The sequence below is a fragment of the Eptatretus burgeri genome, chromosome 12 (assembly GCF_056783735.1).
Source record: "Eptatretus burgeri isolate ZD-2024b chromosome 12, Ebu_testis_v1, whole genome shotgun sequence".
Lineage (NCBI taxonomy): Eukaryota > Metazoa > Chordata > Myxini > Myxiniformes > Myxinidae > Eptatretus > Eptatretus burgeri.
Window position 1 is genome coordinate 21,120,531 of NC_140972.1, and position 21,525 is coordinate 21,142,055.

The 21,525-nt window shown below is 46.1% G+C and overlaps 2 long non-coding RNA genes across 3 annotated transcripts in view; one reads left to right on the plus strand and one right to left on the minus strand.

Annotated features, from left to right (window-relative positions):
* Positions 1 to 4,214, plus strand: part of LOC147015225 (uncharacterized) — a 29,587-nt gene extending 25,373 nt beyond the window's left edge. Inside the window, exons 2-3 of the long non-coding RNA XR_015050245.1 lie at positions 3,109 to 3,302; positions 3,588 to 4,214. This is a non-coding gene — a long non-coding RNA (uncharacterized LOC147015225). The remainder of the gene's footprint in view (positions 1 to 3,108; positions 3,303 to 3,587) is intronic.
* A 480-nt stretch (positions 4,215 to 4,694) lies between these two features.
* Positions 4,695 to 21,525, minus strand: part of LOC147015226 (uncharacterized) — a 58,929-nt gene continuing 42,098 nt past the window's right edge. Inside the window, exons 3-5 of one of the 2 annotated variants that reach the window (XR_015050244.1) lie at positions 7,867 to 7,901; positions 6,319 to 7,742; positions 4,695 to 6,084 (exon numbers count right to left, since the gene is read on the minus strand). This is a non-coding gene — a long non-coding RNA (uncharacterized LOC147015226). Of the gene's footprint in view, positions 7,743 to 7,866; positions 7,902 to 21,525 lie in introns of both variants that reach the window. The other variant, XR_015050243.1, reaches the window with a different exon arrangement.

Here is a 21,525-nt window from a genome sequence, read left to right on the forward strand (position 1 = left end):
GCTCCCTCCGTCTCCGTCTCCCGCTCCCTCCGTCTCCGTCTCCCGCTCCCTCCGTCTCCGTCTCCCGCTCCCTCCGTCTCCGTCTCCCGCTCCCTCCGTCTCCTTTCTCCCGCTCCCTCCGTCTCCGTCTCCCGCTCCCTCCGTCTCCGTCTCCCGCTCCCTCCGTCTCCGTCTCCCGCTCCCTCCGTCTCCGTCTCCCGCTCCCTCCGTCTCCGTCTCCCGCTCCCTCCGTCTCCGTCTCCCGCTCCCTCCGTCTCCGTCTCCCGCTCCCTCCGTCTCCGTCTCCCGCTCCCTCCGTCTCCGTCTCCCGCTCCCTCCGTCTCCGTCTCCCGCTCCCTCCGTCTCCGTCTCCCGCTCCCTCCGTCTCCGTCTCCCGCTCCCTCCGTCTCCGTCTCCCGCTCCCTCCGTCTCCGTCTCCCGCTCCCTCCGTCTCCGTCTCCCGCTCCCTCCGTCTCCGTCTCCCGCTCCCTCCGTCTCCGTCTCCCGCTCCCTCCGTCTCCGTCTCCCGCTCCCTCCGTCTCCGTCTCCCGCTCCCTCCGTCTCCGTCTCCCGCTCCCTCCGTCTCCGTCTCCCGCTCCCTCCGTCTCCGTCTCCCGCTCCCTCCGTCTCCGTCTCCCGCTCCCTCCGTCTCCGTCTCCCGCTCCCTCCGTCTCCGTCTCCCGCTCCCTCCGTCTCCCGCTCCCTCCGTCTCCCGCTCCCTCCGTCTCCCGCTCCCTCCGTCTCCCGCTCCCTCCGTCTCCCGCTCCCTCCGTCTCCGTCTCCCGCTCCCTCCGTCTCCGTCTCCCGCTCCCTCCGTCTCCGTCTCCCGCTCCCTCCGTCTCCGTCTCCCGCTCCCTCCGTCTCCGTCTCCCGCTCCCTCCGTCTCCGTCTCCCGCTCCCTCCGTCTCCGTCTCCCGCTCCCTCCGTCTCCGTCTCCCGCTCCCTCCGTCTCCGTCTCCCGCTCCCTCCGTCTCCGTCTCCCGCTCCCTCCGTCTCCGTCTCCCGCTCCCTCCGTCTCCGTCTCCCGCTCCCTCCGTCTCCGTCTCCCGCTCCCTCCGTCTCCGTCTCCCGCTCCCTCCGTCTCCGTCTCCCGCTCCCTCCGTCTCCGTCTCCCGCTCCCTCCGTCTCCGTCTCCCGCTCCCTCCGTCTCCGTCTCCCGCTCCCTCCGTCTCCGTCTCCCGCTCCCTCCGTCTCCGTCTCCCGCTCCCTCCGTCTCCGTCTCCCGCTCCCTCCGTCTCCGTCTCCCGCTCCCTCCGTCTCCGTCTCCCGCTCCCTCCGTCTCCGTCTCCCGCTCCCTCCGTCTCCGTCTCCCGCTCCCTCCGTCTCCGTCTCCCGCTCCCTCCGTCTCCGTCTCCCGCTCCCTCCGTCTCCCGCTCCCTCCGTCTCCCGCTCCCTCCGTCTCCCGCTCCCTCCGTCTCCCGCTCCCTCCGTCTCCCGCTCCCTCCGTCTCCCGCTCCCTCCGTCTCCCGCTCCCTCCGTCTCCCGCTCCCTCCGTCTCCCGCTCCCTCCGTCTCCCGCTCCCTCCGTCTCCCGCTCCCTCCGTCTCCCGCTCCCTCGCTCTCCCTCGCTCTCTCGCGCTCTCCCGCGCTCTCTCGCGCTCTCTCTCTCTCTCTCTCTCTCTCTCTCTCTCTCTCTCTCTCTCTCTCTCTCTCTCTCTCTCTCTCTCTCTCTCTCTCTCTCTCTCTCTCACCAGAGAGACACCCTCAACTATGACGTTTTAAGCATGGACATGTTTGTCCACCTCCTTCTATCTTACCTTACATCCCCCTCCCCAAGCTTCAGATATGATGTAAAACTTCCAGACAATCGACCCCTTGCAATCAATCACTTATAGTCCCTTTGCAAGCTTCTGGATAAGAAACCAGCCCTTAAACAGCAGTCTGTGGATTTCATGGCTAAACTCTTTTCCAACAGATATGCTGAGCCTCTTGAACTCGGAACAGAGGCAAAACGACCACAATGGCATCTTCCTCATTTTGCTGTATTCCATCCACGCAAACCTGACAATATTCATGTTTTGTTCAACGGCAATGCTACCTATCGTGATGTCTGGCTAAATAAGGTACTACTTCCTGGTCCAGTCTTTGCCAATAGTCTCCTTGGGGTATTAGTATGCTTCAGACAGGAACCCATCATCATCATGGCCAACGTAGAGCAAATATTCCATTGTTTCTATGTGCGTAAGTATCACCGAGACTTTCTGTGATTTCTTTGGTTGAAGAACAATGACCCCAAAGCGGACATCTCTGAATTTCTTATGAAGGTGCACGTAGTTGGGAACTCCCAGTCCCGTCATTGCTGCCTCCGGACTACCTCAAACAAATCATTGAATGTGCAATGTCGGTGGTGGTAATGGTCAAGTGTATATGAATAAATGATGGTTTGCAAGCTGTTTGCTAACAGAACACACCCAAAAATGGCCGCTGTAATCGGATTCAAAACAATTAGTGGCCTTTTCCTCAATTCTACTGTCACCGAGGACATAATTGAAACGTGCGGTTCATACTTTTATTGGTACTTCTACTTTTCATCCAAATTCTTTAAAATCTACAAACATAGAAATCCCTACATTCTGCTCCCCAAAATTCTACTCCCCAAAAACGTTCTTTCTTTTCCACTTCCACATTCCTTCTGTCGCTGCTGCTAACACAACTCGAGAGTTCATAGAACACCTTACCCCACGCAGTTCGAGTCTATAATTTAATTGAAATTAAATAATGATTTTTAAAGGTCGTATCACCAAAAAAATCTGAAAGTTTACCACCATTGATGCAGCATCTTTTACAACACCTTATTTAACACATTACATTAGTTATTTGTGCCTGTTGTTTGTGTCCTTTATGACATCCTTAAAGACAGTAAGTTTCCTGTTTGGAATTATTTTCAATTTTGTTTGTCTGCTGGACAGGCAGATAGAGTAAAAACATGATCTCACTGCTCTTTGCACATGTGCACTTGAGATGCAAATTCAGAGCCAAAGTACAGTAAACCACAGGATCGTTTTCCAATTCGTGTTCAAAATCTAACATTCAATTTTAATGAAGTTGGTTCTCTTATAAACTGGCATTTGTAGACTGACAGAGAGAAGTGAGCAATTGCTTAACCCTGATTTTTGCTTCACATCCGCAGGTACTAAATTCGTTTGGGGAAGTTGTCACGAGGATCAAGTAAAACTGAAAACGACAGCTCGGACAGAATTTGCTCGAGTACCACGACAGCATGGTTCATATGGAGACCACCATGTTGTTCAGTGCTGCCGAACACTCCATTCCATTGGTGTGCTTGCTTGAGCATTTTGAATCAAGATAATCACTTTGCAAGAGGTAAGCAAGCTGCTTGCTAATAGACACATGCCCCTGTACTATTCCCCCATATTAATAGGATGCTTTTTAATTTTTATTATTTTAAAATAAAAATTGCCCAAATCCTGAAATAGAAACTGGTGTCTCATGACTTTTAGCTCTGACCCCAAAATCATTTGATGTACTTCATGCCCAGATATTATTGCATACATGTGCTGAATATGAAAGAAATGCATCCGGTGATGATGTGCATTCTAACGCCTCCATTCCAGTCTTTCACCCTTGCTTTTTCCATGCTTTGTGCAGGTTTCTGTAGGGTGCACATGCTCCACCATCAACCCCTTTCTGGTAAAACGACCTAAATCCACGATCACTGCTCACCTCCACCAATTCATTCCCCCTTTTCCCCACCTGTGGGGCCAAGTTCCTCATTCTCATCAATCTCATTCTTTCCTCCAGGTCTTCAATATAGCTGTTCACCTCTATCTCAGATCATCCCCAATCCCAAACTATGATCCTTTCTAACCTCGTTAACCCCCCCCCCACCCTCACCCTATCCCAATCCCTATCCCTCCAACTTCCCAATTTCCTGTTCTCCCTCCTGAGAGTTCCCTTCTTTATCCATTTTGTCCATCCCATGCATCCTCTCCTACCCCCCCCTTCCCCCAAATCCCCAATTCCTCGTCACACCCATTGTTTGTCCACCTCCTTCTGTCTTAGCCTTCGGCTATGCTGTTGGTGTTTCCCCTATCTTTGTTTTTCCTTTTGTCTTGTTGCATCCTGATCCGTTCAGTGTACTCGTACGAGCTCTTCCACGAGTCTCGAGTGTGTATACAAAACACAAATGTATTATTTATTGCACACATGCACTTTTTATACACTGCAATGTGCATGGAAATATCTTTCTTCTGATAGATAAATCTTCATTCACATGACTCCAAATATAATCGGGAACTTTTGCTGTGTTTCAAATTGTATAATTTTTCTCAGAAGAGGAACAGAAAAATATGAAAAGGGAAGATGATGTTTTGTGAATATTCACTGTATTATTCATCCAGAAAAAAAAAATACACACAGTTTCTCACAACTACAACAAGAAAAAGATTGCAGACCCTCACCTGGACTTGTTTTTTGTGGTGTTTGTGTAGTTTTGTGTACTCATGTGTTATGTAATTAATAAGAGATATAAATAAAACTATCACTTTATAACTGCTGGCAGTGATGACAAGGTACCAAGATGTCCTGCTTTGATCGGACACTTGACCCTGACCCATGACATTTATTGTTATTCAATCGAATGCAGAATGGGTTAAAAAAAATAAATTCAATATAAATCAAATGGAAGACCAAATCGGTACAATCCTGCATTGGAGTCATCGGAAGGAACCCAAACAAGCAAAAAGCAATGATGAAGTCATCAGGAGGAACCTGGATAGTATTAGGGTTTCAGCTACAACTCCTCTCCCCTCAAACCCATCCAGGCACAGCCAAGTGAGTCTTATTCAAAAAATAAAATAAAAAAGGACCCAGATCAAAAAAAATCAAATAACTCTGGCTGCCAGACCATGCATCCAATCAGGTTGAAATTTAAAACATATATTTCCCATTACTACGAAACCATGACTGTGAAGTTTCACATCAATCGATGAAGCCATTCAAGAGAAATATATATATATATATTTTAATTTTTTCTCAATCCAATATGGCTGCCAGACCATGTGAACTATCAATAATTATTTGTGAACATCCTGGTATCCTCAAGGCTTAGGAAACGTGTGTGAAACTTCCCTACGATTTGTCCAGCTGTTTTGGACAATAATTTTTCTAATTAGGTTTTAGGGTCAATCCAATATGGCTGCCAAACCATGACGTCATTGGTGTGAACGTTTTGTTCCTCATGGATAGGCGGTCATACCTGTAAAGTTTCGCCTCGATGTGTTCAGCCGAGAAGAAGATTGTTGAAGGTTTTATTTTATTTTATTTTATTTTTAACAATATGACTGGGGCACCACATGACCGATGACATCATCAATTTATTTCTGTGGACAAATTTATCCCGAGATGACCCATAAAAATGTTCATAGCGTTCTATGTATGCAATTATGATGTCATAACGAACGCATCTATGACATCATAAAATAATTACACTTGTTTTCCATGTGGAGTAATGGCCATGTGCCGTTTCAATTCTTTCCTTGTTGTGGTTTCAGAGATACAGAGGTTCAAAGTTTTTCCTTTTTTTCCAAAATGACTGCGAAGCCACGTGATGTATGATGTCATTGTAATGAAAACATTCTACATGAGTAGTCGTTCCGATGGTGAAAATTTCGTCTCAATCCGCCAAATGGTTGCAGAGAAAAACACTAAAGTTATGTGCGGACAAACAAACAAGAAGACGACGTGCAGAGCACGAAACTTGCAAAATCCATTCAACAAATTTGACCTCAAAAATAATTGGATAGTTGAATTCATTGATCTGAAATATAAATCCTCTTCAAATTTCAAGTCAATCACATGAAAATTGAGGATTTTAGAAATACCACCTTAGTTGTTGACCTTTGGCCTATGTTGACCTTTTGGTCCATGTTGACCTCAAAAATAATTCGATAGTTGAATTCCGTGCCTGAAATACAACTCTTCAAATTTCAAGTCAATTGGATGAAAATTGAGGAATTTAGAAATACCACCTTAGTTGTTGACCTTTGGCTTATGTTGACCTTCAGACCTTTTGATCTCGAAAACAATAGGCTTCTTCCTCATGACAAACTCTACCATGTGGTGAAGATCGGTTTAAAATTGTGACCTGTGGGTGATAAACAGACAGAATAACAAAATCGATTGACCAATATACTTGAAAAATCTTCGATTTTGCAAGTAACAAAGTAACGGACCCAAATTTTTGCAAGTAACGCACCCAAATGCAATTGCCTCTCCTCTGGCGACAGAAACAAAGCCTTTTCGGTTCAAACAATAGTTGTTTTTATCAATATTGGGAGAACAATGGATGGAATAGACAAACCGATTGAGGTAGGCTCACCACCGTGTGAAGTTATGGCAAGCTGACGTTCGCGTGATCACCCTTCATCGAAGCAAAAGAGGTCTTGTTGATTTGATGGGCTCACAGGATGGCCTAGACTCAAGACTCCAGAGGTACGCATACTCGCCTCTAAGTTGTCATATAGCTTGGGCTTGAATCCCGACCCAGCTATAAACTGTCATCCCCGGTGTTTCACAGGCAAGGCGATTCATCAATGTGTGTGCTGTCCCTTTGATGGATGTTAAACGTGGTTGCTGTCTGCCAGCATTCGTTGGTAGATATTAAAGATCTCACGGTGTCCTTTGCGAAGAGCAGGCAAGCCATCGTGGGCATCATCAACAAATTCCAAATCAGAGGCACAGCCATGCCTTCAGCCAATGATGCTACCCCACAACCTTGTGCTGCATACGAAAGAAGAAGGAGGTTTGTTGTTTCTGGCGTTAACCCTTCGTCGCTCTTTTTCACCACCGAAAAAGTGTTATCACTCGAAACGTCAGCTTCTTACTTTCCACGGCGATTAGTGTACCACAACGACATCCTGTCGATGTCATCCATCATTCTACCTGTCCACCGATGCAGATTGACATGTTATCCTTCACCAGCAAGACTAGTTATTCATTTAGCATTTTGATTATGTTGTAGTTGATGCAGTTGATGTTCATGACAGAGCCATTGCTCATAAATCTTCAATCAACACCTTCACAGAACTCACCACTGTTTTGTGTGTGCAGGGTGAGGGTCATGAATGTCCTTCCCCTTTTGATACCTTCTGCGGAGTGGAGAGTCCATTCACCTTGAAGTGTGTGGGAGCCAACTAACCACCTGGCATTTTTCTATTCTCTACAATTTTGCTTCTTCATTCTGACCTCTGTGTCCTTACAGCTTTGGAGGAGCTTGGGGCCGATGTTGAATTGTAGCCATCAGCTTGATGGCATGAAACACACGCGCTGCCCCTTTCATCAGATTTCACCACCAGAATTAAAACTACTATCATCACCTGCCCTGGGCGTGCACTGCCTTGTTCTCCTTCATCTTTCTCCTTCATCTATCTCCTTTATTTTCCCTCGTCATTTGGCTTGTTGATAAACTGATTATATTTATTTGCCTTTATCAGAGAGTACGCCAGCACATTCGATGTAGGGATGGCGTAGGAAAAAATGCCGGTCCCACCATTACATACAAAACTAGAACGGCACTCGGTAGAGCGCATACCTCCGCCTCGTAATACCTGATCCACGAGAACATATCGGGCCCAATACATTTTTGAAATATCATGCTGTACAGTGTAATGTCGTTTTTGGCTCAATCTCTCAATGGTGAAGAATCACTATCCGGATTCAGATCTTCACCAAAATCGAATCAATTCGTTCTTGCCACACGTCCGACATGTCCATCAAGTTTCATCCACAACTTTTTGAGATATCCTGCACACAAACAAACAGGCAGAAAGGGGTGAAAACAATAACCTCCTTCACCTTCGCTGGCGGAGGTAACTGAAGTTGGAGTATCTTCTTTAAAAAGTCGCTTCGGCTACAAATGAGAACTTACTTGGTCTGTTCAGCTGATAGTCGAGGCAGGGATCACTTTTCAGTATTCGAGACCATGAGGGGGCGGGGAGCAAAAAAACGGCATCGGTAAAAATCGGCAAGTCTTCTCGTTCATCATCTTAATAGTCATAATAATACTAATCATAACAATAATCATCTTCAGATGGTGTATTTCTGAGCTGCCTCTCTCAATGGCAATAACTCTGGTGCCATCCAACAGAGTTTTTCCTTGGTGCAGCATCCTTTGCAGTTGTAATTTTAATAGCTGGAAAAGATTCCATGAAAAGTACGCAAAACTGCATTGCTTTGTGAAGGAATCGGAAGGGATCAGAGGGTTGGGCGGGACTACGACTGTCAATCAGCCTGATGGGGGTGGGGCCTTTCGACACATTTGCCCTCGGGCCAATCAGACCAATGTGGGTGTGGTTAATGGTGGAATATTATGAAAAAGTCGGTGACAGCAACAACCCCAACATATTTCTACAAAGTACGTACTATTTCTCGTAGAATGTTAGATCATCTATGAAGTATGTACAGTACCAATACAATGTGAGCACGTCTATAAAGCTTGTACTCCAACATTTGTAAATCACGAGGAGAACATCCATACACTGTATATTATAGTGATATAAAACACACACACACACACACACACACACACACACACACACACACACACACACACACACACACACACACACACACACACACACTGTATCCTCGAGCTGGGGTGATCTTTTTGTGTGACTGGGTGATTGTTTCTCGTGGTTGGTGTAGCACAGGCATGATGTGTCCAATGACCTCCTCCTGCGTTAAAGTTCCTTGCACATGCTTTTGATATTACCTTGTCCTTTCATGGCTGCAGCAGTTTCTGGAAGCTTTGTTGCTGTGCAAGCCTGTTAACTGCTGTTGTATTGTTTCATCTTAATTTTAAAACTTTTTTTTTCGTTTTTCCCCTACTCCTCCAACCGGCTCAAGTCGGCTCAATCGTCCTCCGAGGTGGTTCAACTCCTCCGAGGTGGCTCGCTTTCTTTATCTATCTGTCTGAGAAGTGAATTCTTGCAGAAAGTTTTCTGTAAGGCTCACTTGGCTGCGCCTGGATGGGTTTGAAGCTTGAGGGTAGTGGAGGAGCGGCTGAAACCCTAATCCTATCCAGGTTCCTCCTGAGGACTCCATCTTTGCTCTTTACTTCTTCAGGTTCCTTCTGATGACTCCAATGCAGTATTTGGTCCGCCGTTTGATTGAACTCGGCATGATGATTCATGACGTTGATGCACAAAAACGAATTTACAAGGAATTAAGGTGCATGAGGAGGCCATTCGGCCCATCATGCCTGCGCCACACCAATACCAGATCAAATCAATCCGTCGATACCCCTTCCCTTCTTGTGTAGTCTTTTGGTTGCGACACAGGTCCTCATTTCACCGACCTTGGAAGGATGACGGGCTGAGTCAACCCCCTGGTGTTAATTCAGCAGGAAAACAGGGCTTGAACTCAGGACCCAAAGATCCCAAGCCACCACCCTAACCACAAAGCCAACACCAAGTTATAAGCCAACAATCGCTAAACCAACAACCAGGCTAATGGAGCCCTTCCTTTAATTTCCATCCAGGTGGTGAGACAACTAGCTAATTAACTCGTGTATTCGATGTTTGTATATCCATCACATATCATGAGATTCCGTCGTCAATTTCTGGGGAGATTTTGAGAAATTGTAGGTATCGATAGCAGGAGTGTCAGTATTACAAGAGTTTTCCAGCTATTCCTTGTGGTGAACGTTGAAGTCACCATATACCAAGATGTGTGCAGAAGGGTGGAGTAAAATGGCCCCGTTCATGCTGTCTGACGTCACATAGAGCATGGGACAAGAGGGAAAAGGAAGGCCAGTGATACATAAAGAAGAGACGTGTTGTTGAATGCAGGAGAGCAAGGTGGAAATATATAAACTCATGAGAGCCACTTTGAAAAGAATTTTCACGAGCAAAAGGTAGAGAGTCCTAAACATAGATACCGAGACCATGAGAAGGAGTGCGATCAAGTCTGTGAAAAATGTGACCAGGTAACTTGAAAGAAACGGAGGAGATGCCACATCTGACAATCTCTCAACGCAATCTTCCTCGCAATCTCTCAACATCTGGCAATTCAACAACAACAACAACAACAACAACAACAACGTAATTGGAAAGAATATAACATCTAAGAAAGAACACAACATCTTCCCCCCTCTCCCATCAAGTTCAGATATGGAATGAGGTCATGAAATCCCGAAAACGGCGAGGATGCTGGCGGACTCTCTGGTGCCGTTGCAGTGACCCCACAGGTTTGAGCACTCTTTCTATATCAGTCATGTCGCCTGTATTGGCAGGGCACATACAAACTCCCAGCTGGCTGGATGTATTTGAGGGCTGGGTTATAGGAGCTACCACTTTCCGTGGTCTGCTGGCATGCCACCGAGACCCATCCTGAAGCTGCAAAGTCACTGATCCAAGCCGTCGACTAACACAAAGCGGGGAGGAGCAGAATGACTGCATCTTGTTTTTCCGATGATGATACCTTAACTCAGACCCAGTCCTGGACCTGTGTTACAGGTGGCTTTGATCTGTGCACTTTGTCAAACTGTTGCTTCATGCGCTGCTGACTCAGTTGTATGGCAATCCAAGCAGCCGGAGAGGAAGAGCAAGTCTCTGTGGGTCGAAAGCCTGTGCATTGGCAGCAAAAGCTCCTGTCCTGTCATTAAAGTTGCTGGTGAGGCACCACTGGTGGTGTGCTTAATTGCCCTGTAGTTCATAAGCATTTCCAGCAGGTCTGTTTGAAACGTACAACCTTCATCTAGGTGTGCTCGAATTCTATGCTTGAGGGTTTGGTTAAACCTATCCACCCTGCCATTGGTCTGTGGGTGGTTGACTGCCATGCGGATATGTTTAATCCAATTGAAGCTGAGATAAGTGGTGAACTCAGCTGAAATGCTTGGCATTGGCTTAATGGTTAGAGTGGTGGGCTTTGGATCCTAGGGTCCTGAGTTCAAATCTCGCTCAACTGTTGAATTAATACCAGTTGGGGTTAACTCGGCCTGTCATCCTTCCGAGGTCGGCAAAATAAGTGCCAGCATGCTGGTATACTGTGTTGGAGTGGTGACCCGTCCAGGATTGTGCTCAATAGCCAAGGAGACTGCTTAGGCAGCACCAACGCTCTGCACAGAGTATGGTCCCAATCTCCTCCTCCTCCTCAGCTTTTTAATTTTTTTGTATACCTTGTCGAGGCTCGTGTGAGAGCGAACACACAACACACAGCAAGGGGGGCATGAGACAAGAGGGGAGGGAGTGGGAAGGACAAAACAGTGGGGAACAGAGACATTAGGAAATCTGTGGAAGGGAGAGGGATGGGGTGGGGAACATGGGGAATAGAAGATGGACATTACAGGGACTTTCAGGAAGGAAAGCAGGGAATTTGAAGGAGGTGGGCTTGGGTGGATGATCGGGGGTAGATTATAGGTGGACGTCTTTCTTGTTTGTCTGTCTGTCTGTCTGTCCATCCACGCATAATGTGTCAACATCGGTCACCAATGCCACTTGGTGGTAGCCAGTATTCCACATTCTCATGTTTTCAATCAGTACCTCAATGAAGTATGTACAGTTAGAATACGAGCACGTCTATAAAATACATACTATTACAATGTGAGTATGTCTGTTGACCTCCGCTTTAGCAGGGAAAATGGCCTTAAAAGGCTTGTTGTTGTTGTTGTTGTTGTGACAATGTGAGCATGTCTGTAAGGTACAGTACATGTATTAAGAATGTGAGTGCATCTTTAAAGTACATGTTATTTAAATATGTCTACGTCAAAAATAAATGCATCGATAAAATACGTACGCACATATGTATGTTTATGGAATACATATGGTTGAAATGGCAATTTATACATTAAAACCGAAAAGGTCTGCTTGTCCACTGTATGAACATAAACACAAAATACACCACACAAAACGTGTCCTGGTGAGGGTCTGCGATCTGTGATTGCTCTTTCTGGTTACTTTTGCCTCCATGACCATGTGGGTGTTTCAGTGTTGCTATAATTAATGGCGTGATACAATGAATGGAATCTGTGATGATCAAATTCTTTCTTTTGAATTCCATGACTGAAGAGAGGCTGCAGAACAAGTAAATGCAAAATTATTGTGTTGGGTTCCATTTTTGTTTGCTGATGCATGAGAGATAAATCATTTATTTGACAACATAGCATTTGTCTCAGCCTCTTCAGACTTTCTTTGCTGATTATCCCATCTTTCTGGTGAATTGGGAAGTGCAAGGCACACTTTTACATGGAAATATGAGTGCAGGTGCTAAGTTTGGTCCCACGCCTTTGAGACCGACTGGGAAATTCCTGTATGTGTGAAACTGCCCAACATGTTTTGATGTAATGGAAATTTTTAACCAAAGGGGAAAAAAAGAATCCTCAATCAAAACGACAATAATATTTCGTGTGAAGCACACTTGCCATTATCTGAATTAAACGTAGCACTACTTTGCAGATTTGTCATGGATTTTGCTGTCGAAATGTTCAAAGTCTTAAGAAAGCTGAGATTCAGGTTTTCCCACATTAACTGCCAGGAACATTCTTTCTGCGATTAAAATAATGTTTACAATTAACAAACGGTTTCAGGTTTAGAGGGGGGATTTGAAACATCATTCGTTTTTTTCTTGCACATTATATTTACTGTCAGATTTGGGTCTTGACACACAACTTTATATGATTTCCATTCAAAGCATGTATGCATTTTGTTTTTCAGGGTGCCGGCGATGATTCGCTGACTCTTCATGAAAGACCGTATATATTTTTTAATTTTTTGGGATACAAGGTCAAGGCTCATGGAAGGGTCTAGAATGTAGAATGGATCAGGACATAACAGAACAAAAGGAACAGTAGAAAGAGAGAGGGGACAAACCAACATTAGGGTTGATGGAAGAACAAAATAGAGGGAGAATTGGACAAATAAGGGATGTGGGGAAGAATGATGGCTAGGGAAGGACATATGGGGTGGACAAGATGGATACAGATGGAAGAAGATGGATGCTTCTGGATCTTTACCATCCACCAATGATCACAATCCTGGCAGACGGCTTGACATCACCCTGCCTGTGAAATACCAGGACTTGACAGTTCATGGTTGGATGCACATTCAAAGCCTACATAGGCAGCTCAGAGGCAAGTGCACATACCTTTTGGCTATCGCCTCTGCCATCCACTGTTGTGCTCTGATTAAGAAGTGTGGTCCTTTATCGCCAAGAGGAAGTTAAACAGAATTCTTATCCACTTCCCCAATATATCCACTTCCCTCCATTACCCCAACTCCCCAAGCCCACCTCTTTCCAAGTCTCTAGTTTTTTTCTTCCCCAGAGTTTGTGGCTGTATCCTTCTTGTTTATCCCCTTGCGTCATCCCAGAGATGTCATTCCCCCCCCCACATTCCTTTTCTTTGAAGTCTCCCTCTATTTTGTCCCTCAACCCTGCTGTTGGTGTATTTCCCCCTCTCTCTTTCTATTGTTCATTTAGTTCTGGTACGTCCTGATCTGTTCCCGCACCTCCACGATAATGGACATTCCATACAAAACACCCCTTAACATTCCCATCATCACATGAAACATTGTATTTTAAAAATCAAATTCACTCATAAATCTGACCTAAGGCTTCACCCAAGGCAATCACGACTGTGTTTGAATTAAAGTCCAATGTTGTCTGTTGTCTCTCTGGCTGCACAAGTCTGCATCATTTGTGTGGCAACTCCTCCTCGGATGGACGTTAAACTGGGCATCCAGTCTGCCAGTATTCGTTGGTGGACTTCGTGAAGAGTAGGTGAGCTATCGCCACCACCATGAACAAATTCCTGCCCTAACCTAAGTCATTGTCATGCCTGGCCAGCTGTTGGGCCACAACCTCCCCTGGCCGACCAGTCAGAGGGATTGTGAAACCATAGCTCAACCATGGGTGACAATCAAAACTCACAAGCCAGAAGGAATGGAAATATCGGTAGTGAAGGATGGGGTTGTGGTGATCAGTGGCAGGACATGTTCAGAAATTAATAGGTGATGCCATGAAGATTGTTTACACCATATATTCGGGGCCACTTGGAACCAGGTTGGCAGTGACCGCAAAGTCAAAATGAGTTAAATTCTGAAATTGCGGAACCGATCTTTGATACATGGCATTTGATAGCTGATAAAATAAGCCTGACCATGTGTAAAAAGTTAAACTCTGAAATACTGCCAGTTATTCCATACACACAGGTCAAAGAAGCTCACGTAGCGCCAAAAGGTGCAATTTTTATCCCTGATGCCAACTTCACGGTACTGCGTGTTTTTTCTAGGAAATGGATTTTGAGCTCAGAATTCTGGACAATCATCGACTTCCTTTGGTAATACTGGCAAACCGATGTTGAAGGCTTTGAGTGGTGCATACTGAAGTCGGTGAAATTGTTATTTGAAAATTAAACAGCACTTGCACAGTGTATCACTAAATTGGGAAAGCAATTGTTTTTGAGGTCAACAGGTCAAAGCTCAATTCGAGGTCAAACTTCTAAAATCATCAAATTTCATCTGAAAAATCGTCGATTTTCATTATTGTCAAAAATATTGCAACGCACTGTAAATTTCCATAAATTTTATTTGAAATATCTCTGTCACGATTCGAGATCAACCTTCCAAAATTGGTAATTCCTTAAAATCGGTGATCCATTCGTGTGGAGACAAAACTACTGGAGAAAAAGTTTTGATGCCCACAGTATGAAAGGTGACGGCAAGGGATGTGCCAACGAAACTGGCTCCAGAGCTTATTGCGGCCAGGTTCATCCATGTGAAATAGTTCATCATTTGATACTGTCCATCCATGTCCATGGGGGATGTGGCATTGATCATAGGTTGAAAAGAGTGCCACAATATCGCCGCTTCATACGAGGTATGCCTGATGTGTTGAATCAAGGCATCCTGAGTTAGAGGTATGTTTTGCTCACATGGGGATGATGATAGCCCAGATAGCCTCTTCTTTGAAATAAATATTATCCCAAAGAAGAATTGTGGGAATGTTGTTTTCTTGGATATAAAGTCAAGGCTCGTGGAAGGTCTAGAAAATGGAACGAATCAGGATGCAACAGAACAAAAGGAACAGTAGAAAGAGACGGTAAACACCAACAGCAGAGTTGAAGGACAAAATAGAGGGAGACTTGGACAAGTAACGTATGTGGGGCGGACACACGGGGTGGAAAATATGGATACAGAAGCAAACTCTCATGATGGAAAAACTGGAAATTTGGAAAGGGGTTTGCTTGGGAGAGGGGTTTACAGGGGTAGAAAAGATCATTCTTTTGGAGGAGAATGATCTGATAATGGTGAAGAGCTGTTCTAAAGACCTGAAATAGAGAATGAGATTGAAAAGAATGTGGAAGTTAGTTACACATGTGGGGAAAAAAAAGAGGAACAAGTGTGTGGAGGCGAGCAATGATTCTGGGTTCATGAGGATGCTCATTGGGTTCAGTGTGTGCGTCTTCAGTGTGTTATCTCCATTTGCAGGTTGCAGGAGATGGAACGAAGACCTCCCGGGACTCAAAATATCCACCTCTGCTTTGGTAAGGGATCACAGTTCATACACCAAGCTGTTTTTTGTTGTTCTGAGGGCTCTTTTCAGGATGATCACTGAACCCTGGACAGTCTCCAATCGTATTGTGTTTGTGGTAATATTGCCTGGGATAGTTTTCAAAATCTCAGTGAGGTTCTTCTATATTATTCCTGTTGCTCCAATTATCATTGGTGCAATTTCAAAGCTGTTCAGCTTCCCAAATCTCTTGATCTCATTTTTAAGGCCCTGGTAAGGTCAGGTTTGGGAGCATGCACCGGAGCAGTGTGTTGCTGCATCCACTTTCCACCAGTGCTCTCGGGGCCTGCATCTCGCCATCCCCCACGCAGATGCCTGGCCTGTCCACATCTCCTTGAGATGCCGATCAACCTGCTGCAACTATAGGCACGTAGTCAGCCCATTGGCCTGCTCCACTCACGAGGCTCCCTCACTGAGACAATATGGTAAGCAGGATCAGCATCAGGAAAACGAGCCACATGGCCATACAACCGCAGCTGATGCTCACGGACTATGCAGGAAACAAATCTCGTTTGAGTTTCTTTCAGCAACCGCACATTGGACACAAAGTCCAACTAGCGATAGCCAAGGATTCTCTGAAGAGACCTGGTACCAAAGGAATTATGTCTCTTCCTCAGATCCCTGTTCAGAGTCCAAGTCTTACATCCGTAGAGCCTTACATCCATACATCTTACATCCATCAGCACCAATGAGCTGAAGACTCGGACTTTCATCCTCCTGCCCAGGTACCGACAATGCCACATCCCATGATCCAGTGAATCCATGACTCCCCAGGCATGACCCAGACGTCTATTGACCTCTGACTCACAGCCAGCAGAGACATGAATATCACTGCCAAGGTAAATGAATCTCTCCATGACCTCAACATCCTCACCACAAACAGACACAGACAGGACAGCAGCACCCAAGATGTCAACGAAAGCCTGGATCTTAGTTTTGACCAAAGAAACCCGTAATCCCAGCGGCTCCGACTCCTCATTCCGCACCTCGAGGGCCCCCAAAAGGATATCTAAAGTCTCCGTAAAGATGACTGCATCATCTGAGAAATCAAGGTTGGAGATCTAGACATTCCCAAACGTTGCATTGCAGCTTGATCTCTCTGACATCCTCCCCAGAATCCAGTCCATACAAGTGCTGAAAAGTGTGTGAGCCAGTACATACCCCTGACAAACTCCAGTAGCAACTGGAAATAAGTCAGAGATGTTATCACCACATCTCACAGCACTCTCAGTATCAGAGTATAGTTCAGACATCAAATTGATCAGTTTTGGTGGCACCCCACAAAGACCAAGAATCATTCAGAGGGCAGCCTGATTTACTGAATCGAACGCTTTACAGAGATTAACATAGGCTGCAAGCAGCCCCTGCTGAAACTCTCATCTGCGTTCGGTGAAGACCCGAACAGCAAGGATGTGGTCAATCGTTGACCTCTTTGGTGTCAAGCCTGGCTGGTCTGGGTGCAGGTGCTGAAGCAGATGGTGGCAAACCCTCTCAATAATGATCCCAGCAAAGACCTTGCTCGGCACTGAGAGCAGCGTCACCCCTCGCTAGTTGTTGCAGTCCTGGTGATCACCCTTCCCTTTACAGAGAGGGACAACAAGGCCTCTCTTCCAGTCAGTTGAGATGATGCCTGTGTTCCAGGCAGAGCACAGAACTGCATGTAGCGACACAAGTACAGCATTTCCACCAGCCTTGCAAAGTTCAGCAAGGATGCCACATATCGCAGGAGCTTTACCCCATTTCAAGTGATTCACCGTAGCCTGTGTTTCCACAAATGAAGGTGGATCACAGTTGACTAGAGGGTCAGAAATAGTGATCGTAACACCCCTGACATCCAACTCAATGGCTGGTGGGTCAGCCTGGTACAGCCGCTCAAAGTAACCGGCCCAGCGGGCCTTCACTTCGGACTCCCCTGTCAAGAGCCCACCACCCTCTGCTCTAACTCCAGTACGCCAAGGGACGGACTTGGAGAAATGCAATGCGTGAATTCCCCTGTAAGCAGGACGAGAATCACTTGACCACAGGTGATGCTCTACCCCTCACAGATTCCTCGCACAGAGGCCTCCTTGTCCTCCCTCAGCACACGTACAGTTTTACATCTCAACTCCTTGAACAATTCAGCTCTGTCATTAAACCTGGCCCTGCGACTCTGGTCAATGGTATCCAGTGTCCCTTCAGAGACGAAATTCTTCTTTGCCCTGAGGTGAGTTCCAAGACATTGACCGGCAAAATCAAGGAAGGTGGTCTTGAAGTCACTCCTATCCACAATTCCTCAGGATTTCCCAACACACCCAGACCCCCCAAATCCCAACTCGGTCTATTCGCAAACTGATCAGCTACCCTCTCATCCTTGAGCTTGCCAACATCCAGCCTTGGCTGGGATGGTACCATTCTCCCAGATTGAAGCTGCAACTTCAGTGTTGCCACAACAAGCCTGTGGTCGTTATTGAGGAACTGAGCACTCCGGTAGACCCTGCAGTTCTGGATCATCTAACAGCGACCATCAACGAGGACATGGTCAATCTCCTCTGCCACACCACCAGCGTTGGAATACCAAGTCCAGCAATGAGCCTGTAGGCACTGAAACCATGAAGCAGCCACCCTAATTCCATGACTTTTTGCAAAGTTTTAGTGCTATTCTGGTTCATAGTTCCAGACCCATGGGGACCAACAAATGTCTCGTATCCATCCCTATCAGTTGCATTCAATGCATTGAGATCCCCCACGACTAGAAGAGTGTCTCACCTGGGGCACTGATCAACCACACTCGAGCGCGGCATTGAATGCGTCCTTCACGATGAGATCACTCGCCTCAGTCAGAACATATACAGAGACAAGGGAAATGACACCCAAGGAGTGATGAATCCTTCGTCTTTTAATACACTCATTAACAGGTGTTATCTTAATTATCATTGGAGTCAGCTTTTTGAACACAGCTGCAGCAACTCCTTGGGCATGGTAACCATCAGAGTGGACAGACCAATCGTAGATGTAACCACCTGCCATAATCTCACCATTGTCTGGTCTCTAAACCTCAGAGAGTGCCTCAATGCCGATGTTCAAACACTTGAGCTCTGATGATGTCAGTGACAGGTGATCATCCTCTCTTATGGAGAGGACATTCCAGGCACTCACCTGAAGGGACCACCTCAGGTTAACCCAAGGAGACCACTCTCTGGTGGATGACACCTCAGCACCACTCCGCCACACATCACCGCAATCTGAACCAGGAAGTTTACCCTGTACTTTTACTCCCATCATCAAGGAATGGGGGGTCCCGAAAGCTTTGCCTCAATTCTGTCATCTGGTGAGCTGCCCTGCAAAGGGCAGCAGCACGGCAGGTACTCCCATGGAGTGGGTTTTGAATTTTATTTGCATTTGTGGGTTTTGCGGAATGAAGTGTTTTACATTGGCCAGAGTGCAAATCCTGCCTCCAACCTCTTAAAAAGAATAACCCAACTGCAGGAGGACGTCCGCAGACACAGTTGTGCACAAGATATGAATGGCTGTTGGCTCACGAGGAGCTCCTCCGCCCTTTGAATGATTTTGTTTTTAATCTTGCACGGTGTCCATATCCATACACCCTCCTCACCAGGAAACCTGGTGGGGCAGATAGTTTAGTTGCCGACAACCTGACCATGGAACAGGTTTGTTCATATTTACATGGTACCTGCAGCAAGTGATGCCTGTTGTTGGCTTAATGGTTAGCATGGTGGGCTTTGCATGCAAGGGTCCTGAATTCAAATCCCGCTCAGCTGTTGAATTAATACCAGGTGGGGTTAACTCGGCCCGTCAATCTTCCGAGGTCGGCAAAATGAGTGCCAGCATGCTGGTATACTGTGTCGGAGTGGTGACCCGACCAGGATTGTGCCCAATAGCCAAGGAGACTGCTTAAGCAGCACAAACGCTCTGCACAGAGTATGGTCCCAATCTCCTCTTCCTCCTCTCGGGAGCAAGTCACAGATCTAATGTTGCCTGACCTGACAATGACTTTGTATTCTTTGACGATTGTTTTTCACATTTGTTTGTAATTTGAAGCCATCAGTTTCCTTCCTGAAAGTCTGTGTCATGTAAGGATCTGAAAGTCCCTGTAGTGTCCATCTTGTTTACCCTGTGTACCTGTCTTTCTTTGAATGTTCTTCTTTTGGTTGTTAGGGTGTATCAGTGTCCTTGTTTGTTGTTGAGGTTATTCAGTGGGTTCAGAGCCAGACAAAACAAGACGGGGGAAAGACTGTCTCCCTGAAAGATCCCATGCCATATCTTCACATCTGGTATTTCAATAATTCCTTCTGAGTGCTGAAATAGCAATGTGGTATTCCTGAGCTCCATTGCTTTCTCAATCAGTTTGATTATTTGGGGATTGATTTTGTATATTTGCATGCATCATCTACAAATGTGGGACACTGCCGAAAGCTTTCTTCTCGTCAATCCAGGCGGTGGGCAATTTGGTTCTTTGTATTTTGGAAATTTCAAGTACGGCCTTGTTCAGTAGTGGGTGGTCAATTGTTCCATATTAACCTCTCTTACATCCCTTTTGTTCTGCCTCCAAACTTCCTTCTTGTGTTAGGTGATGTTACATCATTTCGGGAAAGATTCCTTTTCGAAGTTTTATGTTGTTGGTAGGCATGTTATTGGCCGGTATTTGTGAGGAAGTTGGGTTTCTTCAGATTTTGGGATGAGAAAGGTGTTTACTTCTACGAACCTCATCCACTGCCTTTTCCTCTTTGATCGGTTCGTTCAATGTCCTGGTGTAGTGATTGTGGAGAGCATTAGTTTGTTTTCGCCAGAAATTTAGAATTCCATCTCGGTCTCGGCTTTTAAAGTTTGGCATTTTTGAAGCTCTTTTTCTCATTTGTTTTTGTTTTTATCAATAATCACCAGGGGCATTTCCTCAAGATGTTACTTATTTTCTGGTGTGATGTATTACTATGCTGCGTCTGCTCGTGCAGGGGCATTGTGATTATCACACTGAATTTGCGGTGGCACACAATAAAATGTTTTGGACAATGGCGGCGTTCTGGTAGCCCATTCTTCTTTTTACCTCTTAATTACACCCGTTTCGGTTCTGGAAGAACTGAACATCTGTTGACAAGGATAAACTATTTTGGTTTGGAGACTGTCCTGTACTCTCTTGCTGAAGTAATGACCACATTTGGTATAATTGGAGAATTTAAAGCTGAAAAAGAAGAGTGGTCACCTTTATCCGGAGCATATGTAACACTATTTCACAGCAAACAACATTACGAGTGTGGAGAAGCAACGGTCCGCAATGCTGAGTGTTTGTTGTGTGCCGACATACAAGCTTATGTCAAGTTTGTTTGCATCGAGGAAGCTGGGAGATGTCCCGTTTTCGGAGCTGATTAAAGTTGTCGAACAACACCGATATCCGAGGCCATCAGTGATTGTGCAGCACTGCAAGCTGAACAGCCGCAGTCAAGAAGAGGGTGAGTCATTTTGGATTTTGTAACAGCTTTACATAAATTGACTGAACGTTGTGAATATGGAGGTAATCTTGAGGAAATGCTACAGGTCGATTAGTCTCTGGAGTAATGAACGACCACACCCAACACAGATTGCTGACAAAAGCGATGTTGGATTTCGACAAGGCCCTGCATATAGCTTCTTCAATGGAATTGGCTGAAACGAATGCATTGGATCTCCCTGAACATACTGGAGTAGGGCGGGAGGTAGCAGTAAACAAGATGACGAGTTTGAATCGCCGCTGGACCCTCCACCCCCCTGTGCTTCTTCTTTAGAGAGAGGGGTCCATATGCTGTGGGTGGACAGCTGATGTCATCGAGTGTTGAGCTAGAAATGTGGACTGATATACACATATATTGTTGCGGGGCCAGGTATCGGCCACGAGCACTACCGCTAGATGGAGCTTCCAGTCGGCCCGACCGATCGCCCGGAATGTATAAGTCATCGCCCCGGATAAGTCCGGAGTCGACGGGTCCTCTCTCGGACCGAAATTCGCCAATGGATAGACCACGTGGGGTAGGGTCAATTGCCAATTTCAATT